This window comes from Canis aureus, chromosome 1 (genome assembly GCF_053574225.1).
Source record: "Canis aureus isolate CA01 chromosome 1, VMU_Caureus_v.1.0, whole genome shotgun sequence".
Classification (NCBI taxonomy): domain Eukaryota; kingdom Metazoa; phylum Chordata; class Mammalia; order Carnivora; family Canidae; genus Canis; species Canis aureus.
The window spans coordinates 74975452-74987202 of record NC_135611.1 but is presented as its reverse complement, the minus strand read 5'-3'; the positions used below and the strand labels follow the sequence as shown (position 1 = coordinate 74987202).

The window sequence follows — 11751 nt, the reverse complement described above, 5'->3', positions numbered from 1 at the left end:
TCTTTCTTTCTTTCTTTCTTTCTTTCTTTCTTTCTTTCTTTCTCTCTCTCTCTCTCTCTAACACCAGTGTATCAGGAATTTTACTTCCACTTAAGACTCCACTCAAATTGCATCCAAGGCACCTCTAGGCTCCTGGTTAGACGCACTGTGTATCCTCCCTTAGAGAGCATCCCGTTGTAAAAGAATCCCTGCTGCCTGAAGGGCTGTCCTATTTCTGCTGTGACTCTCACCTGCTGTTCTTGATTTCCTTATCACTTCTCCTAATGGTAACTGGCAGCCAAAACAATGGTCTAAGGATCTGGCTAAACCCCACATCATGCAAGGATACATACAGCAACATGCGTTTTGGTGTAAAATTAAAACAGGACCAGAAAACGTAATTTTTTGAGAGACCATTAGAAGAAGCATTTTAGAAAGACAGGAAGCCCTAGAGAACATTTCTCTGAATGAAGTTTACCCCTTCTAACTAGAGAATATGTTATTGGAAATGCTGCTGCTACTTAAGAAACACTAAAAATGCAACTCTGTCTTTAACTGCCCCCAGGGATGGGCAAGCTTCAGGCATATGGATTCCACACTCCTCCTCGGTGCTCAAAGCAAACTCCTTCAAGGGAAGCATTTTCCAGAGCGTGAGGTTAACTTTGTCTACAGTCATCAAGAGCCAAAAAGGAGTTTTATGGAAACTGTGACTTTAAAAAAATGTCTACAAGGTAGTGAGAGATTATGCAACAAGTGCATTGACCGTCTACTGGGACCTTTCTGGGGTTAGGCTATTGAGATGGCTATAACAGGCAATCCAGAGTGATGAGATTTCTTCTGTTGGACTAGGCAACCTCCAGCATTCTAGCCCCTACCTATTTTTTTTAAAGATTTTATTTCTTGATTTGAGAGAAAGAGCAAAATCAAGGGGATGGGAAGAAGGACAAGCAGACTCCCTCTACAGAGTTTGGAGCCTAAAGCCAGGCTCAATCCCCAGACCCTGAGATCATGACCTGAGCCAAGGTCAGATGCTTACCAACTGAGCCACCTAGGCTACCCTAGCACGTATATATATATATATATTTTTTTTTTTTTTTAATGATAGTCACAGAGAGAGAGAGAGAGGCAGAGACACAGGCAGAGGGAGAAGCAGGCTCCATGCACCGGGAGCCTGATGTGGGATTCGATCCCGGGTCTCCAGGATCGCACCCTGGGCCAAAGGCAGGCGCCAAACCGCTGCGCCACCCAGGGATCCCCAGCACGTATATTTTTATTTCATGTTTTGCTTCTGCTAAAGATTGGCTCCTAAGTAAATTGGACAGCTTAGGAGAGCCCTGAGTCACCCTCCATTTGACTCCTCCCTGAGGCTGTCAGATAAAGCAAATAAAAATCTGTAATACCCAGGTACGTTTTAATTGTTTTGAATTGCCCATGCATTGTAAATTGTAATAAAAAAATATTGTCTGGGATACATTATACTTAAACATTACTTGTTGTTTATCTGACAAAGCTGATGAGTATCTAGATTGCATACTTCTTTTTTTAATTATATTTCTCTGATGATTTGGCTAGCCTGACCAGTTACTTGTTTTGCAGAATTGGCTTATAAAATTTCTTGCTATTATAGACTCTGTGCCCATGACATAGCTTCTACTATGTGCCATTTCAGTGGTCCCATCTGACTTACTTTGCTCTTTTGTCTACTGAACATTCATTAACGCACAACAGTAGCATTACGGGCGGTGATACTAACCACGTGCTTACAGAAAACTGACAACTCTAGGCATTGCCCCTCAAATTTGGTTTCCTGCAATGCATAATGCTATCTTTCATGATGTAACTTGATTTTCCATTCTTCACAGTTGCACTGAATCTCTTCAATAATTTTTTAAATGTCCACTGACCAAAAGCAAAAGTAAAAAAAGAGCATGATCATCAATTTTTAATCCACCTTTCTTCAACACTACACATGCTGTAAGAGTATTTAGTAACATCCACACAACATAATTGAATTCTCCAGGGGATAAAATCCATTTCAAAAGATAGTCATGGTAAGTCATGGCAGTGATAATTATCCATTTCAAGTCAGAATTTCTGTTCCTGTTCATAAGGAAGTTTGTCTTTTTAAGAGCAGCTTTGACACTTAAAGAGATAAATTTTTCTGTCATTTCTTTAACACATTCAATGAGTTTCTGTAAGCAATGGAGTCTTTAATAACGCTATTTGCTTTTCCTCCCATTTGCATAATCCTATTGCTAAAGATACTGAAAACTGTAAGAAAAAATAAGTAGACTTCATTCAATAGATTACTTAAAAAGTCAACAAGAATTTGGAGGACCTTTCCTTCAGAATTAAAATATGATTTCAATGCTTCAAATAAAACTGAAGATGGGCTTTTTGAATGTGAGAGTATTTGAAGACTAAATACCATCAAAATAACAAAAATCCTTTAATTGCTCAGTTCAAACAATATAAATGCCTGAAATACAAGAAAAATTTCCTGACAATTACTTTGATGTCAATAGAAAAGACATCACATGCCGTTTGAATAGCATTTTTGCAAAATATGGACAGGACAGTCAAATTTTCCATAGAATTGCCTGTGCTTTGCTTCAACCCTGAATAAATACTGCCTGCACCTTTATGCAAGCGTTTACTAAAATTTGTATTTGTATTATCTCCCCTAAAAGTAGAAAAAATTTTTTTCACAAAGTCCAACTCAACCATGGAGCCTCTGCCAAAATTCACTATTATTTGTGAACTTTTATCCAGAAGAGATTTTATTCACAGTAGTCTATAAGCAAGTCTTTTTGTGAGAGAAATATACATACTGCACAAGCAAAGGGAGACATTTTTCTGCATTGTGATTACTTCTATCCATGGCTGTGCCTTAAAAAGATCTCTGATAATCTCTGTAATTATAAATGGAGCTAGTTTTTATTATTACAGTAGATTTCATCTTGGCACTTGAAAATGTGCTTGCAGTTTCAGAATCTGAAAATACTTCTGGTAGCAGTCCATTCAAACACTTTTTCGAGCTGAAAGACTAATGATAATATACGGAGTGGAAGGAACGGCTGGGAGAACCATCTTTCACTTGCCTCCCAATCTTCCCAGGAGGCTGTCATGAGACAGCTTCTCATTCCCTCCCGGATTCCGACAAGGTATGAGGATTTCTGTTGTGCTCCTGCTTAGGGTACAGCTGCAAGCTATAAAACCGCTTAGCTACAGCCGGGCACAGGCTTGGTAGCACTAGGGATGCTTTATCATTCATGTAATCATCTAGCACCTTTTTTGCTCTGGTGTCATCCAGTGGAACAAGGGACACAGGAAACTAGCCCATTTGCTACTCTGGCTTTTGCTATGTGAGTAATAAACAGTTTGAATCCAATAAGGGATCATCATTTCTTTATCAGCCAAATCCCTCAGCCTTGCCTGACACAATCCCTATGCACAGTCTCTTTCCAGCACACAGCACACATTCAATCCACAGAAAACAATGGGGCATCTCTCCAGACAAACAGAGAGTGGGGACTGATTCCAATGTAGCAAGCAGCAACCCCCCTTTTCTCTACCATCAAAGCAATTAGCCAAAATATTAGTCAGCATTGACTGCGATGATGCTGCATAATGAACTACTCCAGACCCTGGTGATTTAAAAGAACAATAGTTTGTGCTTACACCTAGATTGATTGGAGCATATCTGTTCCACATGTCTTTCATTTTCCTTGGACCAGGGGGCTAGCCAGGCATGTTTCTCTTGTGTCAAAGGCAGAGGCATTAGGAAGGCATGCCCAACCAAGCAAGTGTATTCCAAGCCCCTGCTCGAATCACATCTGTTAACATCCCATTACAAATTGAGTCACATGGTAGAGTGATAAATCTGATAAATCCGGGCAGGGGAGGTATACTCCACCCATGGAGATGAAGATGGAAGAACTACTTTTTACTGATAAGCTAAAATTCCACATCGAAGAATCACTGTGTGCTCTGAGCTCAGGGGACACAAGACAAGCTCTCAGCGTAGTTTTGGTACAGCCTCTCTAAAGAGGAAGCATCCCTTAGGGAAGGGATGGTGGGTAGGGCTTCTCTTCTCTTAGGGAAGGGATGGTAGGTAGGGCTCAGCACAAATCTTCCCCTTATCTCCTCCTATCTAGACCCTTTTATAGTCCTGACAAGGTTAGGGGAGTAATTGAGTTTTGATTCTCTTCTTTGAAGTCCTACAGGGTGATGTGCTGCAACTCACTTTGAGATCTGATATTTAGTGCATAAGGGTCTCTACCAAAGCTTCCATTTTAACAATCCTCTTATACAACCAAAACTTGGCAATGCACACAGCAATGACCAATTTGGGAACTTGAAAAAGAAGCTTTAATTTCAATGAAATGTAGAATTTGTCCTCTTTTCATGATCAATCTCCTTCGGTTAGGTTTTTGGAAAAACAGGAAGCTACATACTCAGGTATCCTGGAAAAAGTTCTAGAGGAAATGATTTTCCAATGACAGCCCTCCCAGTTAGTCACTTTTCTGGGTTTCCACCAATAAGAGTTCATCCCCTCTCTCCATTCAGGCACCTATTGCCCAGAAATTAACATTCATCATGCAGCAAGAATACAGTACAACTAGAAGATGTTTCACTCTACTGGTCCCCCCCCCACACCCCAGCTTTTCAATGTTCATGTTAATGCCATTTCACTTTTACAAAAGATCTACGTTAGTACCTGCTTTTGCTAACTGAAAGAAATCCCAAGAGGATGTTTGCTTTTGTGGAAAAAGTGAAAAGCAAAAATAGCATGTAGCTTTTGCTTCGCAGTGAAACAGTAGAGAGACAGCATGCACCCCAAGCAGCGAGCAAGAGCAGCCCTACCCATTCCTTCCTGGGAACCACACTCATCACTTAGCATCATACTGCCAGAGCTTTGAATATGTCTGTGATCATCAGTGCTTTATCTCAATTTATTTTGTGCATCCGTTAGCAAGATGTGTCTTAGGGTATCAGAAAAGCCTCAGGAGAGGTTATTTTGGGGGTCTAGAAGAACTCCAAAAAATTCCAGATAAGTTATGGTAATTGCTTCTTTGCTTTACACTATTTGGACTTATGAAAGGGTTCATAGGATACTCTACTTTCATTTTTTTAAGATTTTATTTATTTATTCATGAAAGACACACACAGAGAGAGGCAGAGACATAGGCAGAGGGAGAAGCAGGCTCCATGCAGGGAGCCTGACGTGGGACTCGATCCTGGGACCCCAGGATCATGCCCTGGGCTGAAGGCAGGAGCTAAACCACTGAGCCACCCAGGCATCCTGACACTCTACTTTCAGACAGCAGGGAAAACCTATACTTTCTACTCAAAAGTTTTCTTCTTTTACTTACTACTTTTTTTTCTTTTACTTCTTTTACTTACTTATTTTATTTATTTTAAAAGAAAGGCAGACTGCCACATGCAGCATCTCATTGGGATGTGTCTGGAGTCTTAGAAGCTTGACTACCCTACATTCTCCTACAAATGGACCTTGAGAGCTTGTTTGGAGATTCCAGCAGGGGTGTACAGCTACTATTAAACCCTTGACTGAAGAATGGTCTTCCTCTATCCAGGAGGGTCATCCTCCTTGACCAAGCATGCAGCTTCTCAAGGGATGCACATGGAATGAAGAGAAAGGAAGGGAACACCCACCTAGCCAGGCAGATCACACAAATCAACCCTAGTGATCAACGAGGTGACAGACATTGCAGCCAGATCATCCTCACATCCTCAAAAATGTTATTTTAAATTTTTTTGTGCAGGTATTGAACAAAACTTGCCCTTTCCCTCTTCTGTTGCTCTTTCCTGCCCTGACCGGGGAACATTGATCTGAAGAGGCATTGACAAGGGCTGGAGTGAGAAGGAGAGAAGAAGTAGAAATATCTTCAACAGAAGAAATATCTGTGTCTTCATCTATCAAACTTCAGAACATTGAGCAGTTCTAGTGGACATGAGCCACACACTATAAAAATTGGGATGTGACTGCAGCACATTCTTCTATTGCAGATTGGTGCATTTTGACTGGTGTCAAAGTTGTATTAACTCATTAATTATGACCCCACTAAGATGATAAATTTGATTAAAAGAATATTTTGAGGAACTGGGTATTTATAGGCATTTAAGAAGGAAAGTTATAATAATACTGCTAAGTATATGCCTTAAAGTGGTTATCTTTTCTACTGGACATGAATTATTTGCATCTCAGCTAGACAAAACCTGCAAGTTAACATGTAACTTCACGGAGTCTGGGTCTTTAATTAATAGTAGAAGAGCAGAGCCATAAAAGGTACATTCCCACAGACAGTTAAATAGTCTTTGGATGGGCTTGTTAAACTATACCCCAGTATGTCTTTGAAAGACTATGTGTACTCTCTTGTACAAGTTCTGGATTATTTTTCTTAACAAGCATATCTGGGCATGTGTGCTCACTTGTGGATGAGTCTTGGTAAAACTATTTGCATCGCCACTGAGAAGCCTCCTGGGAAATTATTAATGCAGTTCCTGCTATGAGCTGATTATCTGGGCAGGTCTGGTGATGGTTTATCAAGAGCAGGAAAGTGAGAGCAATAGGCCCTAGATGCTGGCAATAAAGGGAAGCATTGTCTATAGAGGGTTTAACAACAACAATAAAACCAACTAAAAGTTACTCTGCATAGTCACCTTATGCCGGTGATTCTAAACAGTGGGAGTGATAGAGTGTTATTTCCCAGGAGGCAGGCTGCTCTTCTTTCTTCCTTTCACCACTGCTGTCCAGGAAAATTATCACAGAAGTCTATTGGCTGGAGGAAAGAGTACATATCCTAAGGGAAGATACATTAGATTAATTCAGAAACAAAGTTTTGCCTCTCAAGAATCTGATCAGGCAGGGGGTTCTGGGTACAGAATTGTTATGGGTAGAATTGTGTCTCCCCAAGATTCATATGTTGAAGTCCTAACCCCTTTGTTACAGATATAACTAGTTAAATTCAGATGACGTTATTAGGGTGGCCCCTAATCCGTTATGACTAGTGTCCTTATCAAAAAGGGAAAATCTGAAGACAGTCATATGCATGTAGAAAAAATGCCCCATGAAGAAGACAGAAATCAGGGTGATGTTTCTGAAGCCAAAGATGTTTTCTGGGAAAACACCAGAATCTTGGAGAGAGGCATGGATTCTCCCTCACAGTCCCCAGAGGGAACCAACACTGCAGACACCTTGACCTAGAACTTCTGGCCTTCAGCCCCATGAGACAATAAATTTCTGTCATTTAAGCCACCAAATCTGTGGTATTTTGTCATGGCAGCCCTGGCAAATAAGCTTAGTAGCTTCTAGTTCTATCAAAGCCCTTACCTAGGTGTTTGCCTAGCTATGATATGCAGGAGCTATTTACTCAAACCACAGCATCTGGGCATAAAATACATAAAAGGTAAATTTTACTTAATATAAAACTCTTAATATCTCATGAAGCCATTTCACAGACAGCAAATCACTAGATCATCCTTATGTGGCAAGTTGGCCAAATATTACCATTTTTCAGAGAAGAAAACCGAATTTTGGAAAAATTAAACAAATTTCTCAAGAACACAGAGCTCGTTGAGAAGGAGAAGGAGAATTTGAACCCAAACCATCTGATCCTACAGCCAAATTTCTGTTCATTCCCTGGCTCTTGGGAAATGCCTCATGTTCCTGTCACCTCTGCATGATGACTGAGTCATCTTTTACGTCTCCTGGGTCTGGAATAGAATTATGACATTATATATACTCTTTCCCTTATCTAATCAGAAAGTGAATATATTTGAAATTGAGTCATGCAGTGTACTTGCCCCTCCTCACCTATGGGGCCAGCCTAAGAGGCTCTAAAAGGAGGACACAGCTTCAAACATCAGGTGAGTTTATAGGTATTTGTTCTTACAAAACTAGAGACTGAAGCAATTTAAAAGAGATTGCCTCCACCAAAGCACGGACTATCCTTCCTAAACATAGGCAATCCATCACATAGCTTCTCTCGTTCAATTATTTATCCTAAGGGATGTCAGAGAAGGGATATATTGATGTAAAATTGCACTGAATGAACAAGTCTTTCTGGGAAAAGTTGACAGTTGGGGCTGGGAGTTGAAGATTAACTTTAAAAACATGGAGTTTAACAATATGGATCTGATAATTGGAGTTAGGATATTCCAGTAGGTGGGAAGAAACAAATGGACAAATGCATGTAGGAAGGCTGTATGCTGTCATTAAGATGTGATGTCATACTGCTATCCTTGCAACTCCTAGAATTTTATTCAACCATTCATTCTTCAAGTATTTATTGTGTGCCCATCAAGGGCTAGGCACTGTTCTATAAAGTGGGCCTCAGCAGTGAACACACCAAATCTCTACACTCCTGGATCTTACATTGGGATTAGGAAGACAGATAATACACCAAGGAGTAGGTATGCTACATACCAGATTGTGATAAGGCTTATGAAGGAAAGTAAAGGTGAGTAAACGGGAAGACCTCTTGCATAGTAATCTGAGCAAAGCAAGTCATGGAGACGTTAATATCTGGGAGAAGAGCTTTTAGCTTTGCGCAGTGGCAGTATCATAGCCAATGAGGTTTATCCAAGGCACGATTATTGCTAATTGAAAACTGAGAGAAGAGCTTTTGAGACAGAGAAACAGGAAGTGCAAAGGCCCTGAGGCAGAAGCCTAGCTGACGAAGGAAGGAGGAAAGGATGGGAATGTCCAACATATAATTATTGATTGAGTAATTGTCCAAGTGTATGGGACTCAGATGGGACTAACATGTTTGGACTACAAGATTTATAATATTGAATAAAGGAGGAAAGATTATCCATAGCATACATTGGCTTAAGCTTTTATATTGACTTAATTTTCAACTTAGTATGTCTTTTGGGAAATCATTATGCCTTGAGAAAAAAAACCTCACAAAACAGAAAAGCATTCATTTACTGGGTTCTGTCCCAGTGTCTGACCCTACACTAAATACTTTAGAAACATAATTTCATTAAACCCCTATAACAACACTTAGATATAGGTATTGTTACCCCTGTTTTGTAGATGAAGGAAATAAGGATATAAAAGTTTAAATGCCTTCTTAAGTTAATAAAACTGAAAGAGAAAACTGAAAAGATAAAAGAAGGCTCTAAACAGGGCTCTTACCCTTACAGGTCAAGTTTTATCTGAAAAGAATTGAAAGATATACAGCTTCCTATATTATTCCCATGTTCCATAATATTGGGGATGGAGTGTATTACTTCTTAGATTCACACAGAGTACACTCCTTTGACAAATATGTTTTCTCTCCCTCCCTTGCTTGTTATATGTTTTGATTCTACCTACTCTGAGTTTGTTTATATATTTATTAAACTTGTATTAACTAGTTACTGTGGGCTGGACACTCTGCTGGACCATAAATAAAAATAATGTGACCCTGCCACTGATAAGGCTCAATCCCTGGTGTAGACAAAGGAACAACACTGGGTTTCACAAGAATCTCCAAGGACTCTACCAGCAAGAAAGAGATGATGCTCTCAAAATAAGAAGCTCAAAGAGAGACTAATAAAGGCTCTATTTAGGTCCCTCATTATCATTTAGGTATAGGCAGGGTGTAAGGAAATTGCAAGGGATACTGCAAGACCCTGGGGCATTGGAAAAATAATTTTCTTACAGCAAGAATAGGGATTCCTCAGTTCTGCTGGGATATTCAAATTGGATTTGAATTAAGTTTTTCTATTTTGAATATATTCACTGCCAAATCTAGTGTGTGACTGTCCCGAAGATTCTATTTTTGGTAAATGAAAATGCCCTTGAAAATGTGTTTAGGGCACCTGGGTAGCTCAGTGGTTGAGTGTCTTCCTCTGGCTCAAGTCATGATCCTGGGATCCTGGGATCGAGTCCCACATCGGGCTCCCCACAGGGAGTCTGCTTCTCCCTCTGCCTGTGTCTCTGCCTCTCTGTGACTCTAATGAATAAACAAATAAAATCTTAACAAATTGGAAAAAAAAGAAAATGTGTTCCATTTTCTCCTTTTCTATCAATATCAAAATCCTCTTTTACCAGTTGCCATCTTCAATAATTTCAGTGATCTTTACTGGAAAATCCTCCAATAGTTTTTGCTGCTGTTTTTGCAACTTTCCCAAAGACTCTACTTTTATGCCCACCAGTTCTCTTCCTAATATGATCAAACCATCTAACACTTAGTGAACATCTTTTCCTCCATCTTATCACCAGGACCTTCCTGACTCTTCAACTCAATTTAACTTCAATGAATCTCCATTTCAGAGACATTGAAAAAGTACTGCTTGGCTCAGAGGTGTATTAGTATCTATTGCTACATAACAAATTACCTTCAAAACTTAGAGGCTTTTAACAATTATCACCTCAGAGATTCTATGGGTCAGGAAGTTTAAAAAAAAAAAAGGAAATTCAAAAAAGATTTAGTTAAGTCATTCTGACTCTGAATCTCTCATGACATTATAGTCAAGATATCAGTGGGGAACTGCAATAATCAGAAGGCTTGAGTGGACCTGGAGGATCTGTATCCAAGACGACTCACTCACATGGCTGTTGACAGGAAGGTTCAGTTCTCTGCCACATAGCTCCTCCATGGGCTGCTGATGCATCTCATGCCATCATGCTATCTTCCTCCAGGGTGAGAGACCCCAGACAACAAGGCTGAAGTTGCCTTGCCTTTTACAAACTTAATATAAAATCATGTCCAATATATGCTGTTTACTGGAAATGAATCACTATGTCCCCACTCTCAAGGGCAGGGGAATTAAATTCCACTTCTTGTAGGGAAGAGTGTCATAGAATTGGTGGACATGGTTTAAAGCCATCATGGATTCAATATTCACACATCCATTAAATCAAAAGATTTACTGTCTCATAAGTAAGTTAATTATTTTTTTTTTTTACCTCTGAATTCCAACTGATTGCATTGGTTTCATGCCAATCACCTCACCACCACCCGTGGTGAGCTTTGGTCATTACTAGAGGAATATCTTTCATAATGAGAAGGCACATAAAAGCAAAGTATAAAAATAGAGCCATATTAAGGGGGGGCTATATTTACCAATGATAAAGCTGAATATTTTTATCAACAAAGGACTTTACCAAGTGCTCTGCCAAAAAAGAGTATAAATGCTGGTTTATTTATAATCAAGCCCAGCCTTTTGGGCAGATAACTGAACTTGCCATTCTCTCTAAGCTAAGTTTAATAAAAGATTTATCACCAGATGTGTGAAATAACACAAAAAAGTTGTAATAAACTTTAGGGCATCCAGAAAGTCATGCCACATATTTGCAGAATTTTAGAAAATGGCCCTTTGCAAAAACAAAAGATAAGATGGAAATGAAAGAGAAACACTAATGTTGACCAATGACCTGCTAGGATGGAGTATGACAGTTATGCTCCTATGTTACATTTTTGCATTTACCATAAGCTGTGATGATTGTATCACCCTTAACCAACACTACTACCCCGGGTGGTAGAACAGTGATGTCCCTATGTTGACATAGAATGTAATGATGTATAGCTGGGGAAACAATGCACTGGTGAAATGAGACCAAGGATTGATTTTAGTATGTTTTTCATTGGCATGCACATTGGAAAGAATATCTCTGATTCAACTTTCCATCTGTAAAATCATAACTAAAATAGTTCTTATATTTGGTTTTCCAGGGAGCAAGAACAACACTTAGAGAAACATGATCCATGATTATAAAGACTTTACAGACTGTCCCATGGAACTTAAATGCAGAAA

The 11751-nt window shown here is 39.5% G+C and overlaps 1 long non-coding RNA gene and 1 pseudogene across 1 annotated transcript in view; one reads left to right on the top strand and one right to left on the bottom strand.

The window, feature by feature from the left end:
* Nucleotides 1-5783: 5783 nt before the first annotated feature.
* The window catches only part of LOC144288096 (uncharacterized), a 66689-nt gene continuing 60721 nt past the window's right edge, over nucleotides 5784-11751 (bottom strand). The window contains exons 3-4 of the long non-coding RNA XR_013356055.1: nucleotides 6664-6803; nucleotides 5784-5853 (exon numbers count right to left, since the gene is read on the bottom strand). This is a non-coding gene — a long non-coding RNA (uncharacterized LOC144288096). The remainder of the gene's footprint in view (nucleotides 5854-6663; nucleotides 6804-11751) is intronic.
* On the top strand, nucleotides 8545-8618 carry LOC144289609 (U4 spliceosomal RNA; annotated as a pseudogene).